The 26,128-nt window shown below is 41.6% G+C and overlaps 1 long non-coding RNA gene across 2 annotated transcripts; it reads left to right on the top strand.

Annotated features, from left to right (window-relative positions):
- The first annotated feature begins 259 nt into the window (after window positions 1-259).
- LOC310697060 lies at window positions 260-26,128 on the top strand. Of its 2 annotated transcripts, none has more exons than XR_014520911.1 (4): window positions 260-487; window positions 6,067-6,150; window positions 8,717-9,072; window positions 25,773-26,128. It is a non-coding gene; the product is annotated as an uncharacterized lncRNA (long non-coding RNA). The 2 variants fall into 2 exon arrangements; XR_014520912.1 differs by lacking the exon at window positions 25,773-26,128 and adding an exon at window positions 13,383-16,875.

Here is a 26,128-nt window from a genome sequence, read left to right as displayed (position 1 = left end):
TGAGATGCCCAGGTAGGACCACTGGTGGCTGTGAGAAGGTGGGCATATTCATTTATTTTATGTACAAGGGTAAGTGTTTAGCGTTATGAATGTTTTGTACTATGGTTAAATACTGTAGCTTGAAATAAATCACGAAGAAAAACTGTATCTGATTAGGCCTCTGAACTCTATGAACATGACTGCTTACAGGAGCCTCGGTGACTGTTGCTAAGGAACACAGCATCTTTGGCGGTTAACACTACTGAAGGGGAATGTCCTAGGTTTACTGATCAGGGGTATTAGAAGAAAATGATCTGATTGGGGTTCTGAGGGTCACTCTTAAAACTCCTATGTAGCAGGAGGCCCTGCAAGATGACCACATGTCATTGGCCAGAGGCTGAGGCCATCAGAGAATAAAAGGCCACACGAAGCCCTGTCAGGGGTCAGTTGGCGCTGGAATCAACCAGAGAGAGTCAGACAGAAGGCTAAGAAAGATGAGATAAAACTGGTGAGATTAAGGGCCTTTCCACACCTTACATTTGCAGTGGAATAGTTGCTGTTTGATCTGATTTTGTAGCATATTGTCTGCACCTTTGCTCACACGTTGCTGCTATTAGAAAGTGAGTGTGGGGTTTTCCTTTCCACACTAATGGTGGATTGTACCTGAATTGAGAATAGTTCCATGGCTGTAGCTACACACTTAACAAACCCTTGTGTTCCTCCAGCCAGTAAATATTGCAGTTATGAGTAAGCACACCGGGGTAATAATAATAAATTTTATTTATACCCCACCCTTCCCAGTTTAAAAACTGGGCTCATGGTGGCTAACAACAAATATAAAAGTGCTTTCATGGCTTTTAAAAAGTGTTATTGAATGCCTAGTATTCCTCAGTACTGATTTTGTGGAGGCAATGGAGATTAGAAGAGGAACTATGTGTCTGCCTGAGCTTATGGAGAACTGGCTAATGTAATGCAATTTTATCTTCTGTTAATGAGTGCTATTATGGGCAATACTTCAATTAGGTACCACCATCTCTAACTTCCATGTTCCTTGTTTAACTGAGCTCACAAACTGACAGCTCATACTGTTCAGAGGCAAGTGGCAGGAAGCAAACACCTCCCAAAGCACACCTACCAACCCCAAGCCCCTCCCCACAGAAACTGGGATCATGCTTGTATACATGCCGCACAAATGAAACATTGGGACTCCATCACAACAGTTGAATTCACAAAAGTTGCATTCAACACCCGCCCCCAGCGAAAGAAGAAACATTCTTCCAGAATACTAGCTGAATGATGCCAATGCAATGTGACAACATACAAAAATAGGGTTGCCATATTTCACAAAGTGAAAATCCAGACACAAAAGTTGTTGCAACTTTTTTTGGGCAAAGTTGTGGACAGATTTATGCCTGGCCACTGCTTCCAGCTGCAGTATTCCAGCTATCTACGGGGATTTCCAGGTGTATAGCAACCCTAGCAAAAAGAAAATGGGTGGAGGAGCAAATATTCCACTGTAAGTGGTAAGTGCAGAAAGGCCCCAAGGCTGAGGAGACGTTCAGCAGGCTACCAAAGCTGGTAGACTTAGCAAGTATTCAGCAAGGAAGTAACTGAAAACCCAGTGGGGGAGCTTCATGCTCCAGCACTGGGGGGCGGAAAGCAGGCGGGGGTGGGGCTGGCCCACGTCCTGGGGGCATGGTGCGCCGCCCATAGGGGCATGGCACCCAACGCAGGTGGGGGAGCAGCCTCAATGGCACCCCGCCAGGATCGTGCTGCTGGGGGCGGTGTGCTCCCCCCACACTCCTTGTGGAAACCTCAAGTAATCCTGGCTCATGTGAAAAATTATCTTCAGGGGAAAAGCCCTCATTCTGACTGAATGTCCATTAGACCAGCCTGTCTCAACCTTGGGTCCCCAGATGTTGTTGGACTACAACTCCCATCATCTCTAGCTAGCAGGACTGGATCAGGGATGATTGGAGCTGTAATCCAACAACATCTGGGGACCCAAGGTTGAGAAAGTCTGCAATAGGCCAATGAGATGGGGAGTGAGGGCTGGACCTGAGAAAAAGACTTAAGTTCAGAACTGAAACTAATGCTGTTCTGTGAGTGCTGGCTTGGGATGAGGAGAGATGGAAGATTTGCTTTTTTTTTTTTTAAAGGTACATGGTGGCAGCAGCAGTTCATTAACAGTATTAAGTTAGAATTTTTCTCCATAGTGGCTTTTAGAGCCACTATTGTAAATTTGCTTTGGCACTTCATTGTGGCATAGGAAAGACTACCAATAACTGTATTGTACTTCACAATTCTCTAGGATTTCACTGAACAAAACTATGCAGTCATTAGTGTGTTTTATTTTGGCAATAATACATTCACAGATCTCTAGATAGATATTTTTCTATTAATAGAGAGATAAAGAATTAATTTTACACTTAAGTTCTCAAATGTACATGGCTAACTAAGATCTCACGGCTTTGTGGTATAATAGGCAAAACACAGATGTTAATTTGTCTAAAAGAAATTATTCATTTTGATGTTTGTTCATTTCTGGATCTCTAATTTGAACTGACCTCTGCTGACAAAGCAGCCAACACCCTCATTCTGAGAGGGCTGTACCAATAGCAGACTCTTATGCTTCTGTACAACTTGTTCATTCCAGTGTGGTGTTTGGAGGATGGCTCACCAAGCTCAATAATTTGTAACTCATTAACGAAAAATTAGATGAAATACAGTGCAATCTTTGTAACAGCTCTATAATTTACTCAATCTGCAAAGAATTAAAATTTCATTAGGAATCAATAAACTATCAGCTACAGTGATGTGAAGTGTATCCATTATTGATATTCAGAATTATTTTCATTTTTTAGAGCGGGGGAAAACAAGTTGAGTTGGCTTTTGAGAATTATGCAAGGGATCAATAGAAAATACAGCAAACAAAAGACCGTGCAGTTCTGTATTTCTTGAAAGTGCCATGGCTGTTTCTTTCAAGTCTGACATTACTAAGCGCTGCTGTGTTGGAGACACGGTCTATTGTTTATCATATAATTTCAGACAAATCAAAAGCTTCCCAAACGCTATGTAAATCAGTCCCTTTCCTTTGCCTTCTAATATAGTCATTCAGCTTATGCACATCTTTCTTTAATGATTGAAGAGGGGGAAAATCAAAAGGTGTTTCTTTCTCGGATAGAAATGAATAATATGTATTGAAAACATTTAAATGTTGATTTCATGCTCTGCTGTTCAGTGCTCTTTGCTTTTTAGAAGCCCCTGGGAACAGGGCAGCGCTGTTCATTTTGTCCACAACTGACACAGAGTGCCATCTCAAGAATGGCAAATTACTGATAAAGAACTCAGTGGGGGTTATGTTTCTATGCAAGATTTGGAAGCTTGTTAGAATCATAGTATTCTATTGGCCCAAACCTTACTAAACTTATAAGAAATGAAGACCTCTGTAGAGAAGGGCTTTGGCCTATACATAGAGCTAAGTACTATGACATGTAACTTCTGATTGTCCTGAACTGGTGTACATTGCCTGCATGGTGATATTGCCTGCACATCAAAAATGAGAACTCAAGATACCTCAAATGTCACATGTGTTCAAAGATAATGTGGGGATCTGCGGCAAACTGTACCAAACCATTTAGTGTGGGCATGTGAAACCTGTGTAACTGGAGAAGCGGAAACCTCATGCCCACCATTCTGGGGGAAAGCACTTCAGTGGAGATCCATCACCATATGTCTGTAATAAGATGCAATGTTTTATACTGTCCTGTACAGGGGTCCATGTATAGGGGTCCCAAGAAAAGCAAACCAAAAAGCCTCCCAAATGGCTGTGAATGGAATGTGCTTAGGGAACTGCCCTTCATCCAGGAATGCCTCAGTGTGCAGGCCATTGGTATTCATTTTAACCCATTTACTTGCTCACTCCAAAAACCAATTGGAATAAAATGAAACAGCCAAACAATGTGGCCCAAACCCACTTTAAACCAATCACATAAGGGGCAGTATGGAGTAGGTTTATTAGCCTTTGGGTAATTTAAAAATCAATGGCCTTTTAAACTCTCTCTCTTACTCTGTGTCTCTCTGTGTGTGTTATTATGGTATGTATTTTTGTGTTTTTGTATTGTAAACTACCCCGTGACCTTTGGATGAAGGACGGTATAGAAAATTAATTAATAATAACAATGTGAACCAGAAGACCAATTGAGGAACCCACCCCCAAAATCCCTACCCAACTCTCAATTTGCACAGTCCACACTGCCTAATATGCTTATCCTTATCCTTAAGCAAATGTGCATAGGATTGAAGCTTTAATTGTTCAAAATGAAAAGATCGCAACATTTCCAAACTGACTTACAAGTGGATGAACGTTAGTTGCATTAGAATGCTGGGAAAATGTGGAATGTTGGTGATAGACTACTTGCAAGAATACAAACACACTGCAGTATCTTAATCAGTGTACTGGATCCCACCCCATATCAATGATAGGGGCCCTTTCTTGGGAGTAAAGAAGTCCAGCTTTACTTACGTAGACAGTCAGTACAAGCTCAGCAACAGGAGAAAAACAGGAACTAGTTCAGAAGCCCTTAGGTGCCAGTGATGCAGAAAAAAACCAAAGTCGGTTAGGAGCAGTGGCGTAGCGTGGGTTGTCAGCACCCGGGGCAAGGCAAGTAATTTGCGCCCCCTAACCCGTGGATTTGCGCCCCCTAACCCTAACCCCCAGATGTTGCGCCCGGTGCGGCCGGCCCCCCCCCTGCACCCCCCACGCTACGCCACTGGTTAGGAGAGGAACTTCAAGGCTGAGGGACAAGGCCAGAGTTAATGACTGCAAGATCAGGAGCATGAAATTGTTTCAACCATTGGTCCCACTTACAGATCACACTTTTATACAGAGACAGAGGAAGACCAGTAATTCGCACAAATGCCTGTCCCACTGAGAGCTCCTGGAACCTTGGGGTGAAGGGACGGTAATAAATTGTAATAATTAATTACATCATCCTCATAATTGACAGCATCTTCCCCCTCCTTACACAGGGAATTACTGTGGGTCCATCATGTTCAGCCTACCTACAGCACAACCAACAGCATTACAGAATTACAATCCTGCACACTGACAAAAACCAAACCATAGCAATAGCTGTAGAAATAAAAGTTAATATAGAAGGATCAATCAACATGTAGCATTGAGAAAATGCCACAATGGTGACACTTTACTCTCTCCACATCGACACTCATATACAATGTACCCAAAACTGTTAGGGGAAGTCTGTTGTGCTTTTAGATCAGAAACCACCCATAGCCACATCTCCAGGGCTTTCTCAGATCAGTCCCTGGTAACCCATAGAAAACCAGCTGCACCCTTTTCTCAAGGCTGTGATGGAAAGAACTGTTGCTTCAGTCACTACCAACAACCAAGTTTATAACCTAAAGGCTGGGAAGAGTTATCTTTCTTGCTGTTAAGACATGGGCCAAAATGATTGGCCTTTTGCTAAGTTTCTCAATAGTCAGTGCTTTTTTTCTGGAGGAACGCAGGGGTACACATACCCCTAAACATTTTGTGAATCTTTGTACTTTTGTCCATTTACTGTGCTTACTTTTCCCAATTTGAACTATAAAATGGTGATTTTCTTGAGTCAAAATGAGAGTACCCATGAACATTATTTGTTTTTTAGAAAATAAACGCTGTCAATAGTTATATAAAACTGTGCTCTCTGAAGGGTCTGGCGTCATTCTATGATTGGTCTCTGAGTTAGTGAGCAGCATCGCACCCTCCATTGTTACATTAGGTGTTGTGATAAAAGGTGCGGGAAAGTTGCCTCTGACATAACAGTTACATTAGTCATAACTTCCCACCATTACAATAGTGGTGGGTACATCTTCAGTACATCTGAAGGCAGCCCTGGTTTGGGACGTTTTTAATGTTTGATGCTTTATTATGTTTTTATATTTGTTGGAAGCCACTCCAAGTAGCTGGGGCTACCTAGCCAGATAGGCGGGGTATTATTATTATTATTATTATTATTATTATTATTATTATTATTATTATTGCCATGGTTTTTCTTTTCTCTTCCTCCCATCCTGTCAATATAGCATTGCGTCCTGCTAATAGAAAGGGGTTTGATTCTATTCCTGTGGCCGCAAATCAGGAATGGGAAGGCACTATTATCCTCTCAGGTATTTAATTGAATTTCTTGCAATTTTGCATGCATTATAATACTTTTTAGTCCACGAGAAAACAAGGTTTTAAACATGTGCTGTACGTTAAATATTCAGCAAGGCAAAGAAAACAGTTCTTGAGGAGTATAGTAATTTTACAGTCTCTGGTTTCTAATAAATTTTTACAGCAATCCTAAACTGCATTAGCAAGTTCCAGTTTATTGTCAAGCTTCTGCACAACATCGCTCAATGACATGTCAAATCTTTACCACGGCAGTTGAACTCCTAAAGCTGTCCTCATTGGCAGGAAACTTGTCAGATTAAATTGCCACCTCTTGTCAAGTGAAGATATACAACCTGATATCTCTCTGCTGCTGATGACACAAACAGTTGCTTCAATTTGGACAGATTATGAATTTTCTAGCCTGTCCCACTCTTTAAGGAAGCAGAGATATAAAGCTCAGGGTAAGGGAGGAAGTGTAATTTATTGACCACTCGAGGTACCTGGTTCATTATAGATTTCTAATACTCTTGCCTCCCCTTGCCTATTTCATATTCTGTTGCATTTAGCAACCATGAAACAGTTTGGGCATATTGGTTTAGCTTCCTAGGGGATTAGATAGCAAAATGTCATCAATGTTCTCTGCCTCTTTCTGGTGCACCACTTTGTAATCGGTTGCCCGTATGCATATTTAGTATTTTGAACATATCCCCCCATGAAATTGCTCTTCCTCCTCTTGCAATGAGATTCTAATGGTAGAATCTTGTGCTGCTAAGAAAATATTATTCAGAACATGTGTATCATTACAGAGCACAGGAGATGATAGGCTAGATTAGCCAATAGAATAGAAATTTGTTTTGTATAATGCTCTTTTACAGGCAAGACATTGGAAAGTGCTTTACATAGCAATGAGTTAAACACTTCTATTAAGCAATAACAGCAGAATGCTACAAAGGCAATCTATTACATCTGTGCTTTCAGTAGCATCTCCTCTGCACCCCAGAATATTGAATTGGTTTGAGTCTGGCACCCACTACCCACTCAATGAGGAGAACTTGTTCTTTGTGGATCTTTCACACAGAGAAACTTGATCTGGAAACAATAACCTGGATGCTTGACCCCTAATGCCAGCAGTTATTTTATAAACACTCCATAAAGTATTAACCCCATGCATTTTAAATTATACAACCATATCCTAAAATGGGCAACAAAGGTTATATGTCATCAGTGCTATCATTGGATACAACTAGTGGAGTAATGGAATGCTGGGATCCTGCTGCATGCAACTCCAGCCAATAAGCCTCCAGTTGTTTTATTATTAATCTTTTTTTAAAAAAACTTTGCTTAACCATAACCAGGACACTGAATGTGTACAGAAGTATGGTATGCTACAACACACCAGTATTTGCATTCTGATACACTCAGGTGTAAAGTCAACAAGATATATGGAGTACAGTTCCTTCCCTTAAATTTGTCAGTATAAATGTTGAAGGCTTTAAAGCAACCCACACTTACTTAGGATTAAATCACATTGATCTTAATGGGAATTAGTCCTGTATAAGGGATTGCACTGTCCAGGGAGCAAGATATTGTGGAGAAATCGTACCTCCTCCAGTTGTAAGTTACCCATCCCTTCTGCTCCCAATGGTTGGCAAAGAATAATTCTCCATGAGTCCGCAGAGATGACTCATTTGCCACAGTGCAACTGCAGGCATCTTGTGACTGTCAGATCAGAGTTGCCGGGCAAAACTGGCGTGAAAATCTGGATAGATAAGGGGCTCAAGTTACAGCATTCAGGGTGGTCCAATAGTAGGAGAAATTGTCTAAAACAGTGTGGATCAGTTTGAAGAAGAAGAACTGGAACTGTGGTCAAGGCTGAAGACTTTGTGAAGAGTTGCAGGACTTTGCAAGAAACTGAACTTAGGACTTGATGGCGGACTTGTCTCAGAGAGAGAAGACTACTTGTAACATCTGTATAGTGGTGTAAATTGGTGTTGGCCTAGTAAAGACAACCCTGCTAAACAGCTGTTTTCTGTGATGTGCTTAGCCACTTGACTGAGCTTCCAAGGTGCATACCCTTAACATCCAGCAATTGTTAGTAGTAAATAAATGGTTCGGGAATCAATTCCTCCAATTCAAAATTTCTGAGTCTGTTATGAGCTGAGTCCAACCTACTCTGAAGCTCGGTTCCAGCTCATGATGGGCTCACCAGCCACCTCTCCCTAGAACAGGAGTTGCAGTCAGCAACTTTCCATTCTTCCCCAGAAGCAGCACATTTCCCAGGGCACCAGGTGCCTGGAACACAGTTTTGACAGCATTCTCAAGCATAATGACGGTCCTGGTGCCAGCAATCCTCATAATGAGTTTTGCCCCTCCTGCTGCCACTTCCACTGCCAGGTACATTTTGAGGGAAGGAAGGAAGGAAGGAAGGAAGGAAGGAAGGAAGGAAGGAAGGAAGGAAGGAACTCACATGGAGGGAAGGGATGCTAGGGTCCAATTGTGCTGCTGGTGATCTATTCAGGAGCATGATGAGACCCAAACTTCAGAATGAATGTGGAAATAATACTTATTTTTCTCATGCAGAATGATTTATTTTATCTGAGCCATTTGGAACCAAGATGGGAGGAGCAGATGCTGATATTAATTAGAAGAGGATATGAAGTTGATACTGCTTCAACATCAACTGTATTGTGTAGTGCAGTATGGAGTTGTCAACTGTGATAATTCTGGACAAATACAACAGATAAGAGTGCTGGGAAAAGATGACAAATCTGACTTTATCCAACAGAGAAGCCAAGTGGTTCATGTGAGCAAGACAATAATCCCGCAACTCGTTAGAAGCTGGATAAAACCTGGCAGGTTAAAACAGATATGGCAATTTACTGAGTACCAAAATGACATCTGTCATAAAGACAAGAAGTGGAAAACATTTAACGCAGGTAAGGATCTTGTCACTACAGTAGATGATCATAAATTTTGTGTGGAAACAATGGCTAACAGATGCAGAAGTGGCCTTTTCTTTCATTATTTTGCCAGAATGAAAGTTAGGCTCTGTCGCTTTTAAAAGAGGCTGTGATATTTTTTAAAAGCACAAACTAATGTTACCTTATTAAAATCTGATCTACATTGAATTACCATAGATATGAGCAGATAAGCCATATGCTACTGCATCTGCTCTTATGTATGAATAAAGAGACTGTCCCCTGTAGGGCTTGCAAATTAATACGCACTAAGATGTCTGCAATGTACATGATATTTCCGGACATTACTATTTGTAGGTAGACAGTGATCAAATTATTGCTTTTATACCACATGTCACTTTTTTTCTGTACTGCAACTGAGTCATGATTACAACCCATGGTACCAATATTAGCAACTGTAAGTCAAGGACTTTGAGACTTCTTTATGTAGGGGAGAAACAACATGCACATGAACTTTGCACATCAAAATAGTGGTAGAAAAAGTGTTTAGTACCTTAAGATTTATGAATAAAACTTCCCTTGTTTCATTTTCAAGTAGAGCTGAAAGAGGTTTTTGTCCAAAATCTGTTTTAGTGTTGCCTAGAATTTTCCAAAATCATGTAATTTTTTCTGTGTTCTGCCTAATTTTGATATACAGAACTAATTTTGATATACAGATATCTCAGTGGCATGCCCATGGTAAAAGCAGATGAAGTTGGAGGCTAACTATTCATTGAAGAACACCTCATCCCCAAGAAAAAACGGGGACTCTGCACCTAAGTCAGGAGACAAATGACAGAGCAAAGAAAGGAATCAAATGACTAGAATATATCGATGTAGTCATACCTACACCTGTTGTCACCAGGCCATAATTTCTGTATTGGTGGGAGAAAGCACAGCTGACTCATGCTGATCCAAAAGCGTAGCAAGGCCCCATGACCACCCTGTTGCCTAGGGAGTAAATAACTAGACAACACACAGCATATTGGTTTGGGATCAAATAAGGCCACAAGTTTATTGGTTACAGAAGTGAAGGTTTGGCCATAGGCATTGTGGTAAGCAATGCCGTATGTCACTCCTGCCTGCCTGCTGGGAGTGTTTCTATGGAGGAAGCCAGTGGTGGTGGTGGAGATGCCCTATGACCTATGTCAAATCGGGGCATCCCCCAAGCGGTCCTGTTGGAGGAGTGATATGGCCCTAGCCCCCATCTGGGCATTGAACAGGAGCCACTCCTCCTGGATCTTTTTAACAGGATACTCTTAACTGTGGAGGGGCAGGCAGAGGCTACAACCTCCCCTCCAACCAAGACTAGGCTTACCCAATGCTTATCCGCCTTACAAAGTTGTGACGATTGCTTTGATGTAGGCAAAAACCCAAATGGCGGCACCAATTTGCCAGAGGGGGGAAATTCCTGTCCAGCCTCAAAAATAGGCAACTAACATTGTCCACAGCAAGGTTGTACCATGAGCTAAATCCTAATCTGAGGGAGGGTGGGTGGGAGAACTGGTGCAACAAGCCCCCCCCCCCGGCCTGAGATTTATCCTTCCACTGGGTACAGGACAATGTGCCACAATTGTTCAGTTGGTCCTGCACCCAGGTAAACACCCTCTAATTCCTGCCACCATTGGCCAATTTGGCAGCAGGCAGACAATCTGGCCTGCAATGAGCCGGTTCACAGAGGAGGCCGCCCACCCGAGAAGGAGCAAACGGTCTTGCCAAAGCTCCAAATGGGTAGCTACCATTGTAGTGATCTATAGAAATCAAAACATGGAGGAATGGAAGGTGTGTGGAATGCTCAGTCCTGCTTGTGTAAGTGGGACGCCACAATTGTATATTATCCAATAAATGTGTGTATGTGACTGTGCAAAGAAAGTATATTTTCAGTGCATAAGTTAACACCATAGATAAAACAGAGACACTGGCTGGCCAGGCTGGCAGGAAGAACAAGTGGGAAATGGAGAAAATTATTTAAGGGAATTGATGCCAAAAAAGGGGAAGTAGGAGGGGAGAAGTCAATTAGATAAACCAAGTGGAAGCCAACTTAGCAAGAGGCCAGAATACATAAAGGTGAAAATACACGCACATATAGAGCTATGCTAATTACAGTACAAGGTTTGCACAGATATATATAACTGTGAATTGCCATATATAATTTAGTGACTTTATACCTGGAGAGTTCAAAACAATCTGCATTATTGAAACTGAAGTGAATTTAAATTGAAAACAGCAAAACATTAATGGAAAAATGGAAATCTGTCCGTCCCTACCCTAAATATAATAATATATAAAAATAGGCATTGTTTACTTTATCAGATACCGGCATCATCTCTACTGGCCTTCTTGCCATTAAGTAGTGATAAGTAACAGAATCCAATTATAGGCCATTGACCCTTCTGAACTGCATCTGCATGTAATTAATGGAAGTATTATAAACCACATGCTTCATCCGCTGTTCTTTTATATTTTTAAAAAAGCTAAAGGACTATGAAATAAATGCACACTGAGCAGATGTATCATCATAACCAGAAGTAAATAATCTTACTCATCAGATAACATCATTAACAAGAGGCTGCTACAAAAGTCATACCACATTGCCCTGCTCACAAAGGGCAGACACTCCTTGTCTTCATTTACAGTGGTACCTCGGGTTAAGTACTTAATTCGTTCCGGAGGTCCGTACTTAACCTGAAACTGTTCTTAACCTGAAGCACCACTTTAGCTAATGGGGCCTCCTGCTGCCGCCGTGCCGCCAGAGCACGATTTCTGTTCTCATCCTGAAGCAAAGTTCTTAACCTGAAGCACTATTTCTGGGTTAGCAGAGTCTGTAACCTGAAGCGTATGTAACCCAAGGTACCACTGTACATGTAATCTGACCAGATCCCTCGCAAAGCGGTGCATGGCTAGCTCAGGGAGGGCAGTGTGAGCAGCACTCAGAGCCATCACCCTGGCAGCCCCCCAAACTATGCCCCCACAGATGACACCACAGATAAAATGCTCATATCACCTCCAATGCAGCCAGCTCAGATAATCAGTTTCCAGTCACTATACACATGGGAATCAAATACAGAGAAATAAAGTGAAGGGACGGGGTATGGCAGAGCTCAGGTGATCGGGGACAGATGGCCCACTTGGCACTTGATATTTAGTCATTAACAGAGAACTTAAGCCTCTCAAAATGATCCAGACGAAATCCGGAAGTGAAGCAATTTTTGTGAACAGTGAACTGTGCTCTATTGCCAAGGATAAGTTTTGAGAGATGTATCTTGAAGTCCATATAGGAACACAATGCCAGGCCTTGTTATCATTCTTGTGTTCCTGGTGAGATGCAGAAACCTAGTAACCCCAAGGTCTTTTCACAGGATGGGACAGCAGGGTTTTAAAATATGCGACTAATAATACAATGATAGAAACATAGAATTGTAGAATTAGAATGGACCATGAAGCTCTAGCTCAACCCCCTGCAATGCAGGAATCTAAGCGCTCTGGAAAAGACCCTGATGTTGGGAAAGATTGAGGGCACAAGGAGAAGGGGACGACAGAGGATGAGATGGTTGGACAGTGTTCTCGAAGCTACAAACATGAGTCTGACCAGACTGCGGGAGGCAGTGGAAGACAGGAGTGCCTGGCGTGCTCTGGTCCATGGGGTCAAGAAGAGTCGGACACGACTAAACGACTAAACAACAACAAAAACACTCTGCCTGCTTGTTTTATTGCTATGATTGGGGAATGAATGAATTAATTATATTTCAGCCATCTTTACTTACTTTTGGCCACTCTGGTCTTATCCTGTTTTATTAACCTATGACAGAATATATTTTTTATAACTAAACTGTGAAAAGTAAGGAAGAATCAACTTGGCTGTTAACTTTCTTCAGGTGTGCTCTCTGCAAAGAGACCTTTACAGCTTTGGGAAAATCTGCAGAACTCTTGCTTTATTGGGAGTCTTTTGCATTCCAGCATAAAGGCTTTTCAGCCACGTAGGAGGCCTAACCTCTGTCATGTCTGATTCAGATTTAGAAGTCTTTGGAAATGGTAAAGAAGAGGTGACACGTTGCCCCTTGCAATTCAGGGAAGGAGGAAACCCTTATGTGTGAGGGATCTTCATGCTGGTGTCACATTGCTCCCTACAAGAGGGTATGGATGACCGTATCTGCCTCCTGAGAAAGGACTTGAGATTGCAGGGATCATCAAGAACCGAGAAGCCAGCAATATGTGTACTAATACATGCAAGCTTTCAACAGAGTTTTTTGGACCAATATGTTTCCCCAATATTTTATTTATCTTTCCAGAACAGATTTTACAACAGCTGAAGGCAAGCACTGTACCATTTTGAAAACAAACAAAATACAAAATCATAGAAATCTCTTACATGTCTGCAAAGCTTACATGTCTGCTATCAAAGTATGTTGGGGTGTGCCCTCACATGTCAAACTGTTTAACAATGCACTTTACAAGGTCTCTAGCTTTCTCCCTGAGCAGATGTGTTTTTCCCAACTCTAAGTATCGCTGATAGATACAATATACTTGCCATTATGAATAAGATAAAAAGCAGCTGCTCTGCAAGTATTCATTTTCCAAATATATACAGTTCAGTCCACTGATGATAATTAACTGCTAAAAGGGAATGTGGTGAGCAGATCTCAAGATAAATTGCTTTGGCTGATCATTAATTTATAACAGCCCTTTTCAAACTCCAGAAGTAGCTACAAGAGTCATATAACAAGCAAGCGTAAATATTCTGATCTAAACAACAGCAGCAGGTTAAACATCTCCACGGGGCTAACTTAGCTGAATTGAAATGTCTGATCTCAATTGCCTGTTGCTGTATTATGCTTTTCACTGGCTGGCATAAGGAAACTTCGCTCCCTGACAAAAGACAAAACATTTCTGCCAGCTGAGGTGACATTGTGCTCATTCAATAATGATACAAGGCCCAGAGGTCCTCCAGCAAGATAGATAACAAAGAAAACCCTCATTAGCTAACTGCAGAAGAATGAAGGTCAACCCACAGAGAGAATTTCATGCTTACATGTCAGTTGGAACATTTGTTCTTCATTAATTCTTTAAACCTAAGCTGGGATATCATCTCATAGCATTTTAATACGCTGTCCTCTGTCAGAAATCTCTCTCAGGGTGTTGTTTTCTTTGTACTCTACTTAAGAGGCCATTTCTATAAGCACTTGACTCCACATCATTGGGCACTAATAATGTTTTAGGATTGTTACATGATTGGATTTAATGTGGGCAATAACAGTTTGGAATTTCAAGATAGGATATACTGCTGCAGTCCTCATTTCAAGGAGCTTATTATGTGGCTACATAAAAAACCTCAGCTCCACACAGGGTTATGTTTGCATAATGGCGAAGTACTAGGCTGGGTAGAGATTGTTTTTAAGTGCATACCTAGGGGTGAATCTAAGATGTCAACCCCCACTCTCTCACACAAAACTATAGTGTATTATATAATTTAGTGCCAGTCAACCTGGACAAGCAAAAATAGGCATTCCTTCAAGTGGCCTTGGTCTGCAACCTTTGTCTGCACCTGTGCTGATGTCTCCATGTCCTCTGAGGCACAGGCAGTGTCAATGCTAGCTCAGTATCCATTTTACTCTCAGTCCAATTTACTCTCAGTCACTTTCCCAGAAGGAGGAGGCTCCTCATTGACAGGAGATAGCTTCACACCAGGAGTTACCTCCTCTGCCAGTCAATTTGGTCCACCCCCTGGATCTAGCTCTCCAATCCTTAGACTACTGGCCTTCTCGCTGGGACCAGATATTTGGCGTCCTGATATCCCCTCCCCTATCCTGCTAGGATGCTCTTCATGGTAGTCCTGCTCCAACTCCCTCCATAACAATTCCATGGCACTCATGACATCCTGTAGAAAGCAGTGGAGACTGTACAAATGTAGTACACTTGCAAAGTTGGCAGGACAACCTTAGCGGATGACTTTCTCAGAAAGAGTGACTACTCAATATAGTAGCTAACATTCTGATATTACCTCAGAAAAATGCTCTCCAAGACCTCTTTAGTTCAGTATTGTGGGGAAATCCCCGCTCTATGAATAAAGTCAAAACTCCATGGCAATATAACACCCCTGTGAATTTTTTTTAGAAAATGAGAAAACAGACTCTCTCACACACATTCCTCCCAAGCGGCAAAATTGCTACACATACCTTCTGCTCAACCCCACGGTTTGTGTTTCCAGGTTTTGTTTATTAAGTGCAGTGTAGAGTGTGCTAATGACTGGGGGAAAACACCCAGTATATTTTCTAAGCTATATTTGAAAAGAGGAACTGTCCAACTTTACAGCTGCCTTGGCCTTGAGTTTATATAAAGACATGCCCATTTTCCTATATACTGTACAAGAAACAAAATCCTTGCCAGCCACACTACCCATTTTCTAAGTGCTAACCACTTAGAAACTAGCATCTCCCCATGTCTCAGTAATTTCTTCTCTGACTTTTGCTCATTTATTTATTTGATAACAAGCAAAAAGCTCTGAGAGTGAATAAGCAATTACCCAAAAACATCCTTTGGGATCTTTCCGAAATTGGAGAACAAGATGCTTCCGAGCGAGAGTCCCATTCCTCCACATCTAATTCCCTGATAGGAAACTTAATAGTCTTAAAAGCCGATAACATACCATAGTGACTTAGGGTTATCTAGGCACATGAACCATTTCAATACTTCCTGGATCAAAATTACTGACATACCTTTACTGTTATTACAGGAAAAATGGCTCTACCTCACAGGGTAGTCTTAGAGATTCTGCTTTGAGTCTTCCAAGGAAAGAACTTGGAAGGGAGAAGGGCGATGTGGTGGGGAAATTCAGCAGTGTTGTTTCATGTTTGAACCATTATGAAGCTCTGCCTACACACATAGAATGCCTTTTTCTTATTATTGACCAGGTTGGCTTCAGTTTTGAAATAACTGGGTAAATGAAGAAAGGCTTAGTAAGTCTCTCTGGGCTGGGGTCTGCTTCCAGTGCCTGCAAGGTGAATTCCCCCTTGTAGACAGGATGGTAGGCAGCAGAGGGAATTAGTCTCAACTACTGGTCTGTCTCTAAATGGCAATATAAATGATTCCCTATGACCAGCATAAGTTTCCCATATGAACTTTCACCCTGGGATGACAATGACAGTAGACAGTTTATGTTGATTTCCTACCCTAATAAATGTGGGTGGGAGGGAGTGGAATTCATTTATTGTTTTGCAAAGTATCTTCACTCTGGCTATCTAGCTTACCTGCTTGGTTCCCTCGCCCCATCCCATTCATCAATCTAAGTCTATTTACTGAGAAATCAACAAGGCACTAGAGCCGCTAACTAATTCCTTGTGCTTGGTTTTCAATCTACATTACATTCATGTATCCTAGATGCTGATGGTTTTAGTTGTTGTTGTTTCCAGCCTTAGGAAATGAATCTCAGTGTGAAAAATGAAGATTAATATGCTTTATAATCACTCTGTTCTGCTAAAGCCAATTTGAAAATAAGGGAATAGGGATTCATTATGAAAACAACTTTGGATAAAAATAGTCATTGTGCATAATTGTAAGTGCCTAAATAAAATTGTGGCTTTATTTGATATTGTGCACATAAAAAGCATCATAGCAACATGCTCAGTGGCTTTTCTTTTTCAAATTGGCAACTATAGCATTCATTCTGCTAGCAGTTTGCTGTGTTGCATTCAGAGTATGTTAAAAAATAAATGGCATTCTGAACTCTTGCTTTGCTTGGAGGGGGATATTTCTAAGGACAATTACATTAATAAATTAGAACTATTATTCAAAGATGCACTTCCATTTTATTGGTATAATACCAAGTGTTTTTTTCTGCAGAAACATAATGTCTGGGGGCAGAGGGACAATTATGCAGAGGCAATTGCATCAATGATACCACAGACCATTCAGTACTGGCGAATGAGACCTACCTACCTACCTACCTATCACATTTATATCCCACCTTTTTCTCCAAGGTGTAATCCATGCTTGTCATTTATTCCCCAAAAACCCTGTGAGGTAGGTGAAGCCAGGAGGCAGGGACTGGCCCAAGGTCACCCACTGAGAGCTTCATGACTGAGTAGGGATTTGAATCCTGCTCTCTCAGGTCTAGTTGACACTCTGACTACCACACCACATGGGCTCTGTTATACTGAGTCACACCTAGTGGTTCATCTAGCTGACTGGCAGTGCTCCGTGGGGTTTCAAACAGGGGGCTCTCCCAGCCCTGCCTGAACATGCCATTGGGGATTGAACTATTGAAGATATTTTGGCATCTAAAGCAGAAAACCCCACAAGCACCTCTCCCTATCCCTGGTGGTAAAAAACACATTAATAGTAACAATTTATTACCCTTGCATGGCACCGCAAACCTGAGCCACCTGTCTCATGCTGCCTAAAAGTTGTGTGTCAAGGTCCCCAAGACACCCCAAATAAAACACAATTGACACATAATTTTTGTTTAAGATTTTTGTCATAATTTTGGTCACAACTTTATTAAAATTACAAGCGATGTAAGTGGTTGCTTAGGCATTGGTTGCAACTATCTGACCCCGCATGGGGACAGTCTGACATTGCACGCCCACGAAGTCAGAAAGGGGAAAACATTTTGGGGAGAGAGACGGGACTGGGAACCATGCCTCACCTCTCCCCAAATGCTCCCAGGGGCTCTTGCATGGCCCTAGCCCCTTGACACGGTTCAGACAAAAGCATGGTGAGCCCCCGGGTTCCTTTAACAGAAAACCCCTGCAGCAGCAGCACTTTGGAGGGGCAGGCACAGCCAATCCATACCCCTCCACCAGCCAATTCCAAAACCAATGCCTAACCACAACCTTACAAGTTGTGACGATTTGCTACGCAGTAGGCAAAAATCAAATGGCACCCACTAATCAGCCAAATGGACAAAATTCCTACTGGGCCCCTGCCCCAAAAGCAGACGACCCCATGACAAGCATAGCAAGGTCAAGCGAACAACCTGAAAACAGGGAGGGAGGGCGGGTGTTCTGATGCGTGCAGTGAAAAGAGGAAGCTCAACGCTGCGCTCAGGGTATTTAAGAGCTATGGCTGTCAATCACAAAATAGCAACATTTAAATCTCCCCAGCAACAGGAAGCTTAATGTTAATGGTGCCCAAACTCTCTCCACCTAGCAACAGTGGGTGTCTTGCCAGCCCCCATCGCAACACATGCTCTCCATGAAGGAGAACACGCTTTCCCTACTGGATGTAAACTGTTTGGTGGGTAAGGTTTGTCAGCATTGGAGTTTACCGTACCACTCACAAACATGTATTTTCTTTAAACCAAAATATTGCCTTAAATGGCTATTAATTTTGTCATGAATTACAATTCAGTCAACTCTTTAAAACACACTTAGAAATAGCAACTATTATTTCCAGAGGTGTTTCCACCATGAATCTCTGTCCAGTTAGATTTGTTATTTTACTCAAGGGCATGTCCATCTATTTTTCTCATTTTATCAGGTCACAGATCGTAGAGTTCATACATACACATCCCATTTCCAGTAACTGTTCCACACCATTGCTTAGGACGCAACAAAGTGATGGCTCTGTGAAAAGCCCTCCATTACAGCTCTGTCAGAGTCGGAGTTTAGCATTGATCCAGTGGCATCTGCCTTCTCAGTGATACCAAGTCAATACATTTCCATCCTCCAGATTTTTTTCTGCTTTAATTTAAAGCTTGTAAGCATAGCTGTTGGCATACAGTTAAGGGATGCATGCCTCTATCTCTTGACAAGTCTTGGCGGATCCAGTTAACATAGGTATGTCTTTGTAAGGAGGTAGGAATACTGCAGACTAATCTCTCTTTATACTCCTGCTTTCAAGATGTTTCACCTAATTTTGCCTGCTTAAAAATAGCAACAGACGATTGCTACCCACACACCATTTCCTATAATTTAGATAGCTTTGATTACAAGCCTGTGCAACACATGAATATTTTACTATTTACAGCATCTGGCATTTGCAACACATTTCTTCCTAATTTATGTCACATGAACTGGTTTCATCTCTCACAATCTTTCATGATGTATGAGCTACCTTGTTTGGTAATGAAAATGGGTTTGTGCAGTTTCATAACAGAAAGCAAGATGTATCAAAGTTGCCGTGAGACTAAATGCTTGCGCTTCTAGAGTTCTTAACAACCCTGCATTCCAGAATCTTCTCATAGAATTGTAGCATTGGAAAGGATCCTGATGGTTATCAAGTCCAACTCCCTGCAACACAGGAATCTTTTTGCCCACTGTAGAGCTCGGATCCATGACCCTGAGATCTGGTCTGGTGCTCTATGGACTGAGCAATCCGCTACTGGGAAATTACATTGGATCAGATTTCAGCAAATTACATTGAAACAGTTTCCAGAGGTTCAAAGAGCAGAGCTGCGTGAAAGCCCTTTTTCAAACAGCCTTGTGGTACTCTTTGAACCTCCAAAGACTGCACATTTAAACAGTAGGGCAGGGCTGTCTGCAAAAGCACTTTCAATCAGGCCCACACTGTGCTTTGTTTGCCTGCACCTGTCCCTGGCAGGGAACTGGCACACTAAATCAATGCAAAATAAAACGCCGCCCCATCAGCTGGCATCAGAGTGATATCAGCTGATTGGTAGGTGTGTGCCGTCATTGTTTATATAACTCTGTGGGCCAAATTTGACCTCTTGGGAGTGCCAGTATTAGTCCTTAGACTGGAAATTCCCCACCCCTGACAAAGTATTTGTAGAACTTTGCTATAAGCAAAAAGGCACACCACTAGTTTAAGCTTTGGGCAGTAAAACAGACTTCCATATAGCGCAAACAACTATCGTCTGTTAACTTTACCATTTTTATACACCAGTATCCAGTGTACCCCATGCCCAAACAAAACAAATGCCACAAGAGACAAATTTCTGCATTAAGGAAAGTAGAATTCTGGGACTTGTATAAATTATGCAAATAAATCACATTTGCATATTTTTATTTTGCCTAATGTATTCTGCTTCTAATAGTCATGGGGATAGCAAAGCTCTTCACAGGACACTGAATCTTGTCCCTTGAACATTTGAAGCCTTATTTATTCATTTAATCTGAGCTTGTCCACACACTCTTTTAAACCTCTCCACAGAATAATAAGGGTTAGCAAAAATTCCATATGAAAAGAGAAAGTTCTAGGAAACATGTTTTGTTTTTCTACCTTGCATAGAATGAGGAAATACACATAGTTCTGCCTGTATCTCACAATAAAGCTATTAAGTTAATTATCACAATATATATACAGTAGCATGTGGAGCAGTCCTTGGAGACCATGGCTGATACAAACTTTCCCTGGCTTGTTGTCCTTAAAGTATTCCCCACCCCATTAGGCTAACCCCAAAGTGTCCCCTCTTGCACCGTTATCACAAGCAATTGAAGGATGAAGTGAAACTTCCTTTGTCTCTGAATTTGGGTGCAAAGATTGATTAGAAAACTAAATGGGCTTGGGCAGCATGCTCACAGTCCTGAAAATATTTTGAGGACCACTCTACACATTACCTGAAAGGAAGAGTATACAGCACATATATCTTCTACACGCAAGGGCAGAAGCTTGGGAATTCATTGACAAACGAGGAGAAAAAGTGAGTGTCACACAAGGTAATGAAAACAACATCATCACTGAATGATTAAAAAAATTCACCACAAAAACAAATGGATAACGAGAAACACAAAAGAGATGACGGAGGTGGCCATGAGGATAGAAAGAAATGGAAAGAAACCTAAGTAACTCATTATGTGGGGATAAAAAGGGTTCTGCATTTCTCAAGAGGGTCAGCCCAAGAGGAGGAGAGAAATGAGATGGGAAAGACTACAGAAGCATTAAGCTGAGCTGAAAATAGTGAAGAAGAAAAGGGTGGTGTTCCCAGAGCACAGAGATGAATAAATATAGCTCCAAAGACGAGAGAAAATGTGCTGTTTTATGGATATCTGCTCAAAACTGGGAGAAGCACTGAACTATTTATAGTATTAAAATGGATCTATTATAAATAGTTCAAAGTCTTTTCTGGTAAATCTCTTGAATATCATTTGGGGCACTCAGCACCTTTGTTGTAGATATGGCTGTCCATAAAATTCAACAGTATTATGTGCTTGATGTATATGATCTAGTGCCTTTCAAAGACATCTTTATCTTCAGATAGCATACATAAAGACTCAAATATTACAATACTATATTTTTAAAGCATCTTGTCAGGGCCAGCCCTGCTATTAGACACAATGATTCAGCTGCCTCAGGTAGCAGATGGTGGGGGCTGAAAGTGGTGGAGACGTGTTGAATGACAGAGCTGTGTGTGCCACACCTAATCTGCCCCTTTGCCCCCTAAGCTAACCTGGCACCCTCAGATACAGAGCTGGATGCTCTACGATTCAATTAGCTGCCCAACTGGCTCCTGTACAGGAAATTGGAGAAATGACATCTTGCCCTTCACTTCAGGCAGCAATATTTCTTGGCTTGGCTTGATCCACCCAACATCTCAATCCTGGCAACATTCAGTTGGAGGTGGGCTCAGTGGCACTTACTTCCAGGAAACTGCTTAGAATCATTGCTTTAGTGTTCTAGTTGCAGTAGAGGTGACCAGGAAAAGGTCCTCCTCTATAGTCATCCCAGTTCCCTAGAACTCCCTCCAATATGACATTTTGGCTGAGGGCAAATATCACTCTTTGTAGAAGACCTTTTGGCCTGTAACAACATTTTCAATAGCTAGCTGAGACAGTTTTATGCTTCTGTGCTGAAGTACAGGTCACATTTATTGCTTTGTTTTCTGATGCTACTTTTACAGAGCTATACTGTGATAGATTACATTTTATCCTTCTGTTTTATGCTGCTTCTACTTGGTAACTGGAATTTTTAATGTTTCTTGCTTTGATAGCATGGTTGTGTGATGCCCTGAACTATTCTTTAGGAAACGTATGGTGTAAATCCTAAAGCAAGTCAATAATTATCATACAAGCATAGAAGCCACCCAGAGTGACTGGGGCAACCTAGTCAGATGGGTAGAATATCATCATAATCAGTCTGGCCATTGCCCTACCTAGCTCAGTACTGCCTATATTGACTAGTAGTGACTCTCTAAGGTAGTGAGTCTTTTCTAGTCCTATCTGGATATGCCAGGGACTGACATGGGGCCTTCTGCATTCAAAGCAGATGAATTGCCATTGAGCCTTCCGATCATAGTTGGAATTGTAGTCTCACAGGTATCAATGGTAATAAATACCTGCTCAACCGAGCCTTCAAAAAGGAAACACCTAGAAATTTCTTAATAGTGCTTCAGAGTAGGGTTGTGATATTTCAAAAAGTGAAAATCCGGACAGTTGTTTTGAGCTATTTTTAAGGAAATTTGCCAAAACATTCCTGTCTGAAAACCTGGTTTTCAGATGCTTCCAGATGTCATGGACAACATGTATTTAGTTGGACCAATGGGCCGGCTCAGTATACCTGGAAGTCAACAATGGGAAAACAATGCCATCTGGAATTTCTGTGAAATGAGAAAGAGAAAGTGGAAATTCCAGAGAAAAAGTGCTGGTGTAGAATCACCCTACGTTTGGTTTCATACAATAACAGAAGTGTTTTTCATGAGTTATTTTTAGTAGTAGTACCAGAGATCTGGAAAGGGTTTCATCCAATTCCTGCCACATCTATGTGCCTTGATTAGCCCATAAAGCATTTTTACATCAGAGTATGTTCGCAGATTGGTTGTTGTTTTTTTTGTAGCTCTGCTCATGAACTAGTCTGAATTTCATATTGTATGTAACACACACATTTGCTGATTTGTATAGTGGCATCTCTAAACATTTTAGCTGTCACATTTTACATAATATACACATTGTATATCCTATCATTAGCCTGATCGATGGAGAAGAAGCATATGTTGCCAAAAAGATAGGGGAATAATACTGCATAGTATTTCCTTCTATATAAACTGGGAAGCACAAAGTGCTGCCAATAAATAAATAAATAAAGGCTAATGACTGCACTATAAATCCATAGTGCTGTTTTCAGGTTCCTGTCCACTTCATGAATAGCGGTTTATATTAATACTAGCGACTCACTTCAACAGGTGACATTTTTATCCCCTCAGGCTGTCCATTATCCAAATGATGGGCCATCTGGAAAGGGATTCTGTTCACTGAAAAACGTGACAGGGCTGATGGTTTTTTAACTGCTAGTCATCTATGATTGCTAGTAAGCGCTGGAAATTAGCATTGATCCCCAAAATGGAAGAGGCTGGAGAATACTTAAGACAAGGCTTGCGGAAACACCTTCATGGCAGATGTGCCAGCTAATTAATAGTTGTCGTTGGTAACTTTCCTTCATGATTTGTAAATTAATACCGTTTCTGTTTTCTAAAACAAACAAACAAACAAACAAGAATACAGCTGGGAAAGCAGTTTGTAAAGGCGACCACAGAAAGTGCAAATTGGAAAGTGAGGTGAAGATCACTCACTCCTGTTTGCTTGCAAACTAGCATTACTATATAAAATCAACAAATCAGCTAATTTGACACCAACAACAATGGTTGCAATCAGTTAATTTGTCAACACACAATGCTGGGAGATCAGAAACAAATACTGACAGAAAGCAAAAATAAATAAAACAAGAATTCCTAGCATTTCTTTGGAAATGTGTGCAGATTGTTTTTAAAAAATGAGACATAATAGTATACTATTTGCCTCTTCGAACATACATTTGTTCTTGGCTGCCACCAGACATTATTTAATATCCTGTTCCTTAACTCAAGGACTACTGAAGTGTGAGACTGAGGAGAACTTACTGCACTGACTGAGAGCCACTTTTCTGCTACCATCTTCCACCTATGCTCAGTCCATGTGACTGGTAGGGAACCTGTGGCTTTCACTCCCATCAGCCCCGGCCAGACTGGGAATGGTGAGGTATGATGGGAATTGTAGTCCAGCAAGGTCTGCAAGGCCTCAGCTTCCCCATCCTACGTCTTTGGTACAAGGCATGGAAATTGAGTTGGTGTGTGTGACTTTTTGCCCCTGCCTTACTTTTTTAGATGAATTCTGGTGTCCTTTAAAAGATTTGGAAAATAACATTGTGAACCCTTATCAAGCCAAGATTGTGTGTACAATACTTTCCTGGCTCCTCTTACCTTGCCATCAGAAGACACACATAAAAGTAACTTGCAAGTTTCACAGTCTACCTTGTTGCTTTCTGTACGCTTTTGCATAAGGCTTCCTTCATGCCAGAACACACAGCATGGAACAAACATGTTTTTCACTCATCCCTAGGATCATACTGTGTTCCTTTTTAAAAATGCACATGCTGAGTCTCTTCACAAAACTTCAGCCTACCTGAATTACCTAAATAATTTAACCCCCCTTCTTTCTTTGGTGAGCTCACCTGCACATTAATATAATTATTGCCCCATCCATGGAACTAATGGGGCTTTTGTTCTGGTTACTGGCCCAGCGTAGTGAATGTTGCCAACCCAAGGCAACTTCCTTTAGTTACAAATGAGCAGGTGCTTTGCTCTAGGGTTCTCAATATTGTAAAATGGTATGATTGTAAGGGATGTTGCTGTATGTTACTAGGTCCATAATACCTCAGGAGGTGGTGTGCTCTCCTTCAGTTGGAGTTTTTAAGCAGAGGTTAGATGGCCATCTGTCATGGGTGCTTTATTTGAGATTCCTGCACTGCAAGGAGCTGGAGTAGATGACCCTTGGGGTCCTTTCGAACTCTGCAAACCTCTATGGTTCTTATTTAGCTACCAGTGATCCTTTAAAGCAAGGGTAGGGATCAGGTTGTTGTTGAAGAAGAAGAAGAAGAAGAGTTTGGATTTGATATCCCGCTTTATCACTACCCGAAGGAGTCTCAAAGCGGCTAACATTCTCCTTTCCCTTCCTCCCCCACAACAAACACTCTGTGAGGTGAGTGAGGCTGAGAGACTTCAGAGAAGTATAACTAGCCCAAGGTCACCCAGCAGCTGCATATGGAGCAGCGGAGACGCGAACCTGGTTCACCAGATTACGAGACTACCGCTCTTAACCACTACACCATGGCTGCATTCCAGATGGTGAACCTTCTGGAGACTACAGGTCCATGGTGGGCAGGTGCAGGCTGCATTCCAGATGGTGAACCTTCTGGAGACTACAGGTCCATAGTGGGCAGGTGCCAGAGGTTGGAGGAATGGTGTGACTCTTACCTTTACCCCACACATCTGTATCCAGACAAACAAGAAACACTATCACTGTTCAAGAGCACATTCTAATCAGAAAAACATTTGGAGAGGATGTAGGTCAGGAATGAGGAGGGAAGGAACCCAAAGGACCAACAAAGAAGTTAGAGAACCACGTCCTACAATTCTCCAACCTGATTTAAGGGGAACCAGTATAAACACCATTCACTATTAAGGGTCACTGAGCAGTTAAATGTCCTCAGCAGCCATTTAAAAGAAACAGTAGAACTGTTGAAGTAGCCAACATTACACTATTCCAATCTTTAGCTCTTAAAGATCTCTTCTAAAAGATCTCAGCATGAGGTGTGAAATCCCTTTAATTATTCTGTGGTTACTGGTTCTTCTAAATATGCTTGCATGTGGCATAGTGGAAACACAGCCACTCAAGGCATATTCTGAATAACAGGATTCTACATGTTTGTTCTACTAGATGGGTCAAATTCACCCATATTTTCCCCTTTCTTTCCAGACAGAAATGATACTATCAGCTGGCCTGCTTGAAGAACATTGAAAGGAGTTCACAGTAGGATAAAGGTGTGAATAATTCAATATAGGAAACACATTGAATCAATTGGTTGTGTGAAGATGGGGCGGGAGGAGGAAGGGAATATTGCGAAAGCCAGAGCTTTCAAAACTTGCCAACAAATAAAATGAAGGACTTTGTCACACCACAAGACACAAAGCAGTCTTAATTTTTAAAGCATAGCTCTGAAGCACAGAACAATCAAATTATTTGATTGCTTGTCTAACATGAAGGCAGCATTATCAACGGACATTCTGCAGCTGTGAGATAAGATTGCAGGAAAGCAATCCTGCAAAACTACT

The sequence above is a fragment of the Podarcis liolepis genome (genome assembly GCF_965112155.1).
Source record: "Podarcis liolepis genome assembly, chromosome: 2".
In the NCBI taxonomy this organism is placed as follows: Eukaryota; Metazoa; Chordata; class Lepidosauria; order Squamata; family Lacertidae; genus Podarcis; species Podarcis liolepis.
The sequence above is the reverse complement of the archived record's forward strand: the minus strand, read 5'-3'. Positions and strand labels throughout refer to the sequence as shown.